The following is a 12,677-nucleotide window of genomic DNA, read 5'->3' on the forward strand; positions in this document are numbered from 1 at the left end:
TACAGTGTGCTATAGAATCAGTCACTTAATAGGTACTTTTAAAGCATTACTTCCTATGTGCCAGGCACTGTGCTAAGTGCTGGGCATATAAATACAAATAGGAAAAAAAATAACAGTCCCTGCTTTCAAAGAGCTTACATTCTAATGGGGGAAGACAATACATAAAAGGAAGAGGAGATCCTTGTTCCACTCTGTGTTTCCTTAGATGGCCATAGCCCCCTGCCCTTCTAACACTGAAATGGAATGATTCTCTGCTTTTAGGAAAGCAAAAATGATGTATGAATAGTTATCCCTTCTATATCTCGACTTTCCCCATTGTAGTTTCTATGTATTGTGGGTCGGCATATGAAATTAAATGGTTTTGTGGAAGCCACAGATGACACAGAAATGTATAAAAATATGTATAGTATCATATGATATCAAGAAAAAAAGAAAATGATATCCACCCATGAAACCAAAAGATTTCTTCTCTGGCAGGAAGAAGAGCCAAAAAATTGTGTGCAGATTTTCTGGATCATGGAGGAAATTGCCATGCCCCTGATCCCTGCCATGTGGACTCAGATATAAGCTCATTATATGACAAAACTAGAGAAGTAAATAATGACAATAGTTAAAGATGCAAGTCCCAATGACAACTCAAACCAATTAAAGGCTAGGTAAAAGAAGAAATTCTAGGCCAAAGGAGAGGTGCTGAAGGCCTGAACTAGGGTGGTAGAATACAGCATCTCCTAAATCAGGGAATTCTCTTTCCCACACGTATTTGGGCAAGAGCTATTGGTTTGGGTGGTAAGTGCTGCATAGGAGATCCCAGTGGCAGGGAGGTTATACTAAGTGGTTTCTAAAGTTTTTCTTAACTCTAGATTCTATCATTCTCCATGTTTGTCTAATCAAGAGGTTTTCAGTAGTAAGCAATAGTCATTATCATAAGATCATAGAGTCAGAAGTAAAAAGATCCTCAGAAGCTAGTACTTAGCCCAACCTTCTCTTTTTACAGATAAGGAAACTGAGGCCCCAGGTCACACAAAGGATCCCATCTATGGTCTCAGGAGGTCAAGTGCCTTGGTAAAGATCACATGGGTATTAAATGGCAGGATTAGAAACTGGGTCTTCTGACTCCAGAGTTGTCATTCTTTCCACTGTGCTAAAAGAATTTTTTTATTTGTTCTTTATTATCTCATTATTTCATTAAATTGAAAGTTTTATACACAGTGGATACAGTGAATTTCCTCAAAAGTAGACTTTGGCTGTATGGCCTTGAGGCATTGGGGCCATCCTTATTAGGTACCTAATAGTTTAGAATTGGAGGCATCATGGTACTGTGAGAAAGAATTTATTTGGACCGTTCCTCCATTTCAATCAGTATTCATAGATTTGATATGATTTTATAGGGGTAGTGATTATAAGTTCTATATGTTAGGCCCCAGAACTGTATTTTTCTAGAAAACTAATTAATGTCTGGAAAAGATAATGACGAATGTTGGAGGGGGATGTGGGAAAACTGGGACACTGATACATCCAGCCATTCTGGAGAGCAATTTGGAACTATGCTCAAAAAGTTATCAAACTGTGCATACCCTTTGATCCAGCAGTGTTTCTACTGGGCTTATATCCCAAAGAGATATTGAAGAAGGGAAAGGGACCCATATGTGCAAAAAATGTTTGTGGCAGCCCTAAAGTGGCTAGAAACTGGAAATTGAATGGATGCCCATCAATTGGAGAATGGCTGAATAAATTATGCAATATGAATGTTATGGAATATTATTGTTCTGTAATAAATGACCAGCAGGATGAATACAGAGAGGCCTGGAGAGACTTACATGAACTGATGCTGAGTGAAATGAGCAGAACCAGATCATTATGCATGGCAACAACAATACTACATGATGATCAATTCTGATGGACGTGACTCTCTTCAACAATGAGAGATCCAAATCAGTTCCAATTCATCTGTAACGAACAGAACCAGCTACACCAGAGAAAGAACACTGGGAAATGAGTATGGATCACAACAGAACATTTCCACTCTTTCTGTTAATGTTTGCTTGCATTTTTGTTTTTTTCTTCTCAGATTATTTTTATCTTCTTTCTAAATCCGATCTTTCCTGTGCAACAAGATAACTGTATAAATATATATATATATATATACATATATTGTATTTAACAAATACTTTAACATATTTAGCATGTATGGGACTACCTGCCATCTAGGGGAAGGGGCGGGAGGAAGGAGGGGAAAATTTGGAACAGAAGGTTTTGCAAGGACCAATTTTGAAAAATAACCCATGCATATGCTTTGTATATAAAAAGTTATAATAAAAAAAAAGAAAACTAATTGATGTCAGAAATGATAGATTAGGTTTTCACATTGAAAATATATAAGAAATAGAAAATTTTGATTACATCAAATTAAAAAGCCTTTGTACAAACAGAACGAATGCAAACAAGATTAGTAGGGAAGCAACAAACTGGGAAAACATCTTTACAATTAAAGGTTCTGATAAAGGCCTCATTTCCAAAATATATAGAGAACTGACTCAAATTTATAAAAAATCAAGCCATTCTCCAATTGATAAATGGTCAAAGGATATGAACAGACAATTTTCAGATGAAGAAATTGAAACTATTACCACTCACATGAAAGAGTGTTCCAAATCACTATTGATCAGAGAAATGCAAATTAAGACAACTCTGAGATATCACTACACACCTGTCAGATTGGCTAAGATGACAGGAAAAAATAATGATGAATGTTGGAGGGGATGCGGGAAAACGGGGACACTGATGCATTGTTGGTGGAGTTGTGAACGAATCCAGCCATTCTGGAGAGCAATCTGGAATTATGCCCAAAAAGTTATCAAACTGTGCATACCCTTTGATCCAGCAGTGTTTCTATTGGGCCTATACCCCAAAGAGATACTAAAAAAGGGAAAGGGACCTGTATGTGCCAAAATGTTTGTAGCAGCCCTGTTTGTAGTGGCTAGAAACTGGAAAATGAATGGATGCCCATCAATTGGAGAATGGCTGGGTAAATTGTGGTATATGAATGTTATGGAATATTATTGCTCTGTAAGGAATGACCAGCAGGATACAGAGAGGCTTGGAGAGACTTACATGAACTGATGCTGAGTGAAATGAGCAGAACCAGGAGATCATTATACACTTCGACAATGATATTGTATGAGGATGTATTCTGATGGAAGTGGATTTCTCTGACAAAGAGACTTAACTGAGTTTCATTGGATAAATGATGGACAGAAACAGCTACACCCAAAGAAGGAATACTGGGAAATGAATGTGAACTATTTGATTTTTGATTTTCTTCCTGAGTTATTTTTACCTTCTGAATCCAATTCTCCCTGTGCAGCGGGAGAACTGTTCGGTTCTGCAAATATGTATTGTATCTAGGATATACTGCAACATATTTAACATATATAGGACTGCTTGCCATCTTGGGGGGGGGAGGGAGGGAGGGGAAAAAATGAAACATAAGTGATTGCAAGGGATAATGCTGTGTAAAAATTATCCTGGCATGGATTCTGTCAATACAAAGTTATTATTAAATAAAATTAAATTTAAATATATATATATATATATATATATATATATATGAACAAGAGCAGGTAGGTGTAATGTCCAGTCTAGATTTCTGGAGGTCCTTGAGACGGGCCTTGGTGAAGGCAGGAGAGCCATCAGGAGGATGGTCAAAAATGGAATGTCCTATTTCCAGTCCGTCTCAGGCCTTAAATATCCTATTACAATTACATCGTTACAGCATACTGAATATGTGTGAACTAGAGAACCATGACATCATCATGCTAAATAAGCACTAAGTATATGTATACTAGAGAACCATCATCTCATCAATTCCATTGAGTTAACACCTTGTTTCAGGTATACTACTCTAGAGTTCCAGCCCTCTACAGGTTACAATGGAGTCAGGGGGATGTGAGTTCAAATCCAGCCTCAGACACTTACTAGCTATATGATTCTGCGCAAGTCACTTTACCCTGGTTGCCTTAACAAAAAAAAAAGAAAAGAAATACAAATAAAGAACAAATGAATTCTTAATCAAATAAGTCATGTGGATACCACTATGTTCCTAAAGATTAGTACATATAAAAACATGAGAATTGTTTTCCAAAATGAAATAATATATCATTATAAAATTATCATCTCGAGAAATTGAGAGAAAAAATCAATTCTTACATCAGAGCTAGAACAAAAAGTAACAACGAGTAGGGACTGGGGATGAGATGGGAAGGGGCAATGTAATCATTTTTCTCCATCACTTTGTAGGAAATGTTTTTTAGATGAATGATTGCCTTTAACTCAGTGGTCACACTAGAATAAAATAAAAACAAAATTTTGGGGCAAAATTTCTAAAACTTACATCTGAAGCTAAATTTATTGGAATGGAACCTGGAGATGCAGTTGGCCAACTCTTGGTGTCACAAGAGATAAGGGAACAAGGCAACTATTTGGAGCCTAGGCACTTCTCATTGAGACATGCTCCACAAGGGGCTACTCTATCTCTGGCTTTGGGCCTGTTAGTGAACTCACTGGTGTAACTGCTAACGTTAGGACACAGGTGTACAAATGAAACGGCACTTATGGTAGGGCTTTTGGACCTTCTTTCTGATGTGGTGTAGCCTCTAAGAAACATGTAGCAATAATCCTAAGGTAACCCTCCTTGGGAGTGATCTAGTTAAAAATGATATTCTTCTATCTGACCAGGATGCTGGGCCCATAAATATTGTTGGCTGTTAGATAATAACCTGTTGGTCAGTGATAACTGAGTTTCTGAGATTAATGAGCAACAATAATGAGGTGCTTACAATTGAGGCAGATGCAGAAAAAAATTGGGTGTCCACCACTTAACCTAGTGATGTTTTAGGCCTAAAACATACCTCTGGAAGATTTCCCCACCTACCCAATCCCCAGCAAGAGCTCTGGCCGGAAAACTATGGGTACTGCACCCATACTCCTCAACTCAAGCCCTAAGCCATAAAATCAGTATATCAATGACATGAAGTCCCCGGTTTCTCTAACTTTTCCCTATAAATCTATCTTCCTGTTCCTGGTTCTTTGCTAACTTCTTTTGGAATTTAGCCTGCTCTAATTGGCATTACGATTATAACAAACTTTGTTCCTTGATTTGGAGATGGGTCCCAGCCCGCAAATTCATTGAGACACACATGACGCTGGCCTGGGACCCCAACACTTGGTGGCCCCTATGCGGACAGTCTGCTCTCCCCTGGCTTCACCCCGCTCTTGTCAAGGTAAACCCTCCATTCTTTACTCCCTTTATTCTATATCTAGGACACCTTCCAACACCTAGGAAGGCTTGTTTAGATCCTCAATGAGCTCCATGCTCAGCATGCTTCCTCTTGACTAAGGACACCTGGTCTAGGGGAATACTTGTCTGTTTTCCCCTCCCTGGGACACCGAAGGAGGCAAGATGCTACAGAAATGGGAATTTTATGGCTTGTGGTAAAAATGGGACAGTCCTCTTCTATGTCATTTTGTCTGTGTCATGTTGTGCTGTAAATACAACCATCATGAATACACTTCTACGCTGTGGTTATAACACTGGGAAAAATTAACATCCCTAACTCCCACCTCAAAAAGGGAAATACCTGACTTTTCCCCCCCCCCATGGACCCAGTTCTGGCCAAGTCGGAGGCTACAGAAATAAAATTAGTTAATTAAAATTATAGACCTGTTAAAAAAAAATCTTAGCATATTCTCAAAAGTTTTGAGAATAATAATTAAGGAGTTTGGCAATTAGTCATTTTAAGAATGAAGGAAAGAATCCCTGAAACATTGGGGGTAATTCCAGGAATTCACCCCATCCTGAAACATCTAAAGTTTTGAGGTACTGTTCTAGAGAATTTATTTTGAGGAAAGAAATAAGGATCAAATTTTATAAAAAAATTTTAAAGGTTTTAAGAGCAAATGACAAGATTAAGAGTTTTATTGGACATGGAAGAAAAGTTAGCTGGCAAAAAGCCCAGAAATGGAGAAAAATTGGTAAACAGTAACTTTCTGCTAACCCTTCCTTTACTATCTTGTCTAGAGTCTCCTTCTGCTCTACTGGGAAAGAAAAATGAAAAGGGAAAGTACCCCAGAAGGTATTAAGGGAATCTTTCCATAAGCCTCATCACTCAACATGTTCGAGTTTATCTCGGTTGTGGGGATTGCTAACGTGAATAGTTCCAGCTCATGTCCCTCTCTTAGCCCTTCTCATCTCAGATCAGAGATGCTGAAAAGAAAATGCTAAAGAACTGTGGGAAACTCAAATTCTGCCCCACCTGGTAAAAGCAGAAGAGACAACGACTGCAGTGGGGACCCCACATACCTTACCCTAGAAGCTCTGCAACCCAGGTTTAGGGGAGAAAGGTTGAAGTGGATTAGGTCCCACAGCTGGCACCCGAAACTATCCCCAAAGGGAGATCCTGGCCCAAGCCACCCCAAACTTCAGCAGGTTATGTCCAGCAACTGCCTGAGAAGAAACTAAGTGCCCCTAGCAGCACCTAGCATGGCAGTGGGAAGTGGGAGAACCAATCAGCCTCTGCCTTTGGTAAACCTACCAGTCTCTGTTTCAGCTGCAAAAATATATTAGCTATGTGGTTTTATGGCAAATTACTTTATCTGTTTGGCCAGTTTTCTGATGTGTGAAGAGAAATAATAATGGTTGTTGTTATGAAGATCAGATGATTATAAAACTACTTAGCATAAAGCAAATGCTATATAAATGTTAACTTTTATTGGATGTCATTACTTCATATTTGATCATTTTATATGAGTTTTTAGATTTGACCAACATAAAATACCAATGGTGAGATAAATGATTTTTTGCTGTAAAGTAATTTGGAAACATGTCTGAATTCCCCAAGACTAGGAGGATAGTACACAGAGAAAAGAGAGTCTCTTTCTCTTTTTTTCTCCTTCTCTCCTTCCTTGACTACAGCAGGGATAGATCGATGGAAGGGAGAGAAAGAAAATATACTCAGTTCAGTGAAACTTGTTATTTGAGCCATGATAGTAAAAGCAGTTTAAAAGAGGCTTTAATTAAAGCCCACCAAAGTAATATATAAGATGTAATCTATTTGCACTGATAGTGTTAACAGAAGATTTAAGAGTTTGGGAACTTTAGGAAAACAGAAAAGCAGTTTGCTGCTACTTTAAAAATTCTGGCAGCAAATAGCCTGCTTTTGTATTATCTGAAGTCAGACTTCTGGGGGCCCTGTTAGTAAAAATGGGCACTTAACCATTTCCTGGATCTCAAAAGAGAAAAGGTTCATGTGAATTAGGAAAACAATCAAAAGATAGTTGAGTTTGACTGGAAGGAACATCTAGTTAGAATCCAGGGAATCTCACAAAGTTAAATCAATCTTTTAAAATTGCAAGCTTGACTGTAAATTATAGGAGATTCTTATCCATTTTTGTGATTCTATTCTTTCTGAATTTTAAGAATTATCTCATTTTCTCCCTAAAACAATAGGGAAACATTTAAGGCAGTGGTTCTCAAACTTTTGTTTCCACTATCTTGATCCTATTAAAAATGATTGAGGATCTCTCCAAAGAGTTTTTGTCTATCTGGATTATATTTATAAACATTTACCATATTGGAAATAAAAATTATTTTTGAATTTGTAGACCCTGTAAAAAGGTTTCAGAGATCCCCAGGATTCTCTAGACCATACTTTGAGTGAGAAGCACTGATTTAAGGGAACAGGAGGGGAAGTCCAAACCGTCCCTGAGAACTTCCAAAGCTGCAACAGGTTGAGGAAAGAATTAATTGAACAACTTAAAACTTAACCCTATTTTAGGATGTTTTGTAAATGTAATTGAGGGAATTAGGCATTTCCACCTTTGTGAGAAAGTTGAAGAAATTCCAGCTAAGACTATTTGGCTATTAAAGATTGTTGGAGTTATTGTCATTACGTTGAAACCTAAACTTGGTCATTACTGTGTGTGGAAAAAGAGGGATGAGGTGAAAGCTTTACCATTTTGCCTTCAAGTATGAGGGTGTAGAGCAACCTTTCCCCCCTTCACAGAATGGGGAAAGATATCAAAGAGCCCAGCTCACAACAACCCTGAGGATATCTGGGGTGGGTATATAGGAACAGCAAGCTCTGCCCCTTCTCTGGGTCCCTATTTTCTAGAATCCATCAGAATAAGCAAGTCACCGAGAGCTAGAATTTTGAAAGAAATTAATAAAGTTGTTTTAATGGGTGGATTCAACCAATTAGAAATAGGTCCTTTTCAACCATTGTCTTACCACAGACCCCGATCCGGCTCAAACTAGTCGGGGTCAATGGCCTGGCAAATGGGGAATGAGTATGCTTAACGGACTAATTGCAAATTAACCAACACACTCCCTGGGAATTTTCTGCCATCTTAGAACATGGAAGGCATGACAAGGGAAAGGGAACATGTCTAAGAGGGCATGAAGAAGGTGGAGAGGAAGGTGATGTTAGTCAGCACATTATTAACTAATTGTGAATGCATGGCAGGAGACTAGGTGGTACATGGTTAATAATAGCACACTCCTCCACTATAAGGACTTGCCCGCTTCCTGCAAGAATGTAATAAATGCTCCTTCATTTACTCGGGAGACTTTTCATCATTTTGGGAGGTTTCGGACCCCTGACCGCATTCATTACACAAGGAATGGGTTTACTAAGAATCTATAAGCTTGTTTACTATATAGAAATGATATCTAATGATTGGTCTTTGCACCAGGAGGAGTTGAAACTCAAGAAGAAGAAAAAAAATCTGAAAGATGTTAGATTAAAATTCTCCTGGGTCCAAGTCCTGATAAACTTTTATTGTTTATTGCAACCTCATGAGAGCAAAAATAATGTATCTAACTAAGCTGTGAATAGTAGAATTGGCTATTTGAAATAAAATCTCTTGAACCTGTTATGATTGATAGATCATTATGTCTGTAATCCACCATTTGAGAGAAATACTATAAGTTATTCAACGGGACGCCACCCAGAACTGTCAGAGATGGAGGTCTATGTCTGGGTGAGAGCTGGGAAACAACCTTGGTCTCTGCTTAAGGTCAGATCCTTCTGACTCAGTTTCCCACTTGTGTTCTTTTGAACAGGAATGTTTCCCCCTGATTATTCCTGAGTCTGGTTATGAGGTGGAATTGTTACTACATGATTGGTGACTATTGCCTAAAGTCAAACTGAGGGAAGGATGCTTTATTCTGTCATGTATGGGCTCTCAGGCTGAAGCACGAAGGACCTGTTTTGATGCTATTATAATCATGTCCCTGTTTTTTCCTCTTATAGCAAATTTCTATCATCAGAGCAAATGGTCAGTAGAAGCCATGAGCATAATACAACTATGCAAGATCCTGCTGTTTTTAATCTGAAAATATGTAGTCATTATATACTACATAATTAAGTAAATAAATATTTGGCCTAGTCATTTGCCTGTTACTAGATATATATCTGTATAAAATAAGGTCTTTAAATGTTTCAAAATGATATAAGAATACTTGGCTATTGATACAACTATGTGGGCCCTGTTACCCTATTGATTACTGAAATTAAGTATGAAATATCTTCAGTATGATTTAGAGAGAATTTTAGTGCAGTTTTCTTAGAGGGATGTAACTTAATGGGATATTTTGTGTTATTTCAATGAAAAAGTCAATTTTATTCAGGTTTGTTCCTCGTGTGGAAATAATATGTTTGGATTGTGTGTCCTGTGGTACAGACATGTTTCCTTATAAATGCTTTATTTGATAAGGACTGTTTTGGAATTGAATACTTAAGTAACATGCCAAGTCTTTTACCGTAGGAACAGAGAGCCTCTACTTGCAACGGTGTTGTTGCTCCTATTTCTATGCCAACCGTCATTCAACCTTTTCATGAGCTTTGTTCTCATCTAGGCTCCAAGCCACGTACCTCCAACTATTTGCTCCACCTGGATACTCTCTTCTACCTGATTCTGAGCTCAGCACCCCCTGGATGCTGCTGCTATCCTCTTCAAATCCCATATCTCCCCTGCTCAGTCTGGACCCTGCTAGGCAGGGTCTTCACTACATCCCTTATCAGCCTGAAGCAGCTGCAGAAGATGAGACTTTCATCCTTTTGCCCCCAAAAGAATATGGGCCCCAAATGCTTGAGGGGAAATAAAGTGGTGCAGCCCTTAGGAAGGATGAAGCAATAGCTCTAAGGTCAGGACCTTGGGAGTAGTCTAATTAAAAATGATATTCTTCTATCTGACCAGGATGCTAAACCCAAAATATTGCTGTCAGATAACAGCCTGTTGGTCAGTCATAACGGAGTTTTTGAGACTAATGAGCAACAATAATGAGGTGCTTAAAGTTGATGCAGGCACAGAACAAAATTGGGTGTCCACCGCTTGATCTAGTGATGTTTTAGATCTAAAAATGCACCTTCAGAAGGTTCCTCCTCCCCATGAGCTCTACCTAGAGAACTATGGGTATTGCACCTGTGCACAAAGTCAGAACCAGACCACTCCTCAACTTCATCTCTAAGTCACAAAATCAGCATATCAATGACGTGAAGCACCTGGTTTCTCTAAATTTTCCCTATTCATTTATCTTTCTTTACTAAACTTCTTTTGGAATTTAGCCTGCTCTAATTGGTGTTAGTTATAATAAACTTTGCCCCTTGACTTAGAGATGGGTCTGAGGATGCAAATCCATTTAAGACCTCTCAGGACACTGATCTGTAACCTCAATATTTTGAAGGTCCCTTGAACCCCAACATTTCTATACAGAAAAGGGTCTCACTTCACCACACAGCCTATGACACTTCTCAGTTCTTCCATTCAATTTGATTTATACCACCTAGACTACTCCAATAACCACTTAGTTGACCTCTTGGCTATCACGTTCATCTTCCACATAGCTCCCAAAGTGAGATTTCTAAAGAACAGTTCTAATCATGTCACTCATCTGCTCAAGACTCTCCAGGGGCTCCCTATTACCGCTACACAATACAAATTCTTTCCTGTGTTACTTTTAGTCTTTCATAACCTGGCTTCGACCTCCCTTTCCAGCCTCCCCTTCAAGCACTCAACAATCCAGACAAATTGGGCTTCTTGCTATTCTTATACACACCACTCCACCTCCTCGCTTTCTACAGATACACCTATCATGTTTTCTTATTCTACTACATCTAGATTCCTAACTAAAATCATATAAATAGTAAGGTCTATACAGGCAGCAGAACAGAGAAGAAATCCTTTGGCACAATACTTCAGGATTCTATTACTCATTGTGTAGTGTTGGCTCTTGCAATAAACACTCAACAAGGATGGGGGAGAAAGAAAATAATTCATTCTTAGCCAATACATACATACATATGTATATCCATCTCTCTCTATATCCACACACGTCTCTATAGACATATACAAAAACATGCATACATATGACAGAGAGCACTGCTACTGATTTATAAATAGGAAAAAAAGTACACGCTTCCATTCTGCACCTCTCAGTGGTTTTTCGTGGTTTTCAGTAAGGGAGCAATCTTTGGACTTTAAGTCGAGACAGCCCTTCAGTGCCTCACCCTCGAATAACTGTTTTAGAGGTGAAGAAGATAATTTTATACAGGGAAGGAAATACTCATTTGCACAAACATTTCAATAGTTTGGTTTGTTGGAGGGAACAATACGTAAGAATAAAAATCTGCCATGACGTTTTTCAGAAAAGGGCTGATTACAATAGGAAGAGCTCTAACTATTGGCAGTTTTGTTTTGAAAGGAGGAAGCAAGGCCGAGAGCTTGCTGGAAAAAAGAATTGAGGATCTGGGAGGCACGGGGAGAAGCTAAAGTTATCAAACTCAAGGTCATACAGAACCAACAGACAAAGGGCTTGTTTGAGGGTCTCCTCCATTCCGATGCCTTGTATCCAAAAGATGAAGCAGCAGGCAGGGAAGAAGAGGTAGCTAACAAGACAAGCAGAGGAAAGAAGCTTTCAAAAAGAAGAGAAAGAAAAAGAAAAGTGTGAGAAAAGGTCATCAGTTTGAGCACTTCCAATTTTTCCTCACTTGCGTTTGGAAGGGGGTTAGTATTGAGAACTGAATAATCAAGCAGACTGTACTTTTCAGTTTATTAGGGACAGAAAGGATGGCAGGGTCAAGTGAAGGTTCATTATGGAGGAGGTGGGCCTGAGCATGTCAAAAGACAGGTGGGAATTAAAGGGAGAGAGAATGATAGGAAAGGGCAAACTTTGGGAGGAGATAGCAGGCCCAAAGGCCCACTCAAGTTAAGAAAGGGCATGTTTTTTCTTCTCTTCCTCCTCCTCCTCCTCCCCCTTGGAGACCGGAATAAGGGTGGAAAGGATGTCAGAAGGTCGGGTGATTAAGTAGTGCAGTTTCTGAAGTGTGAAGAAGTGGTGAGGGAATACCCCATGGATGATTTGGACTTACTCATTAAAGTAGGAGGTAAAGACATCTGCCAGGGGGCCAAGGAGGGGGACAGAATTGTATTGGGAGTCCGAGGGGAAAAGGGTTTGGAACAGCTGCTGAGATGACTGGGATAGAATCAATCAGGGAACACTAAAGCCCTGACTTTGTGGGAGCAATGGAAAAACGGAAAATAAAAGAAGGAGCGGAGGAGGGAGAAAGAAGAGAAAAAAATGAATCAGACTCACAACCACTTTCCGTCCTAGAACTTTTTAT

This window comes from Antechinus flavipes, chromosome X, assembly GCF_016432865.1.
Source record: "Antechinus flavipes isolate AdamAnt ecotype Samford, QLD, Australia chromosome X, AdamAnt_v2, whole genome shotgun sequence".
NCBI classification, from domain to species: Eukaryota; Metazoa; Chordata; class Mammalia; order Dasyuromorphia; family Dasyuridae; genus Antechinus; species Antechinus flavipes.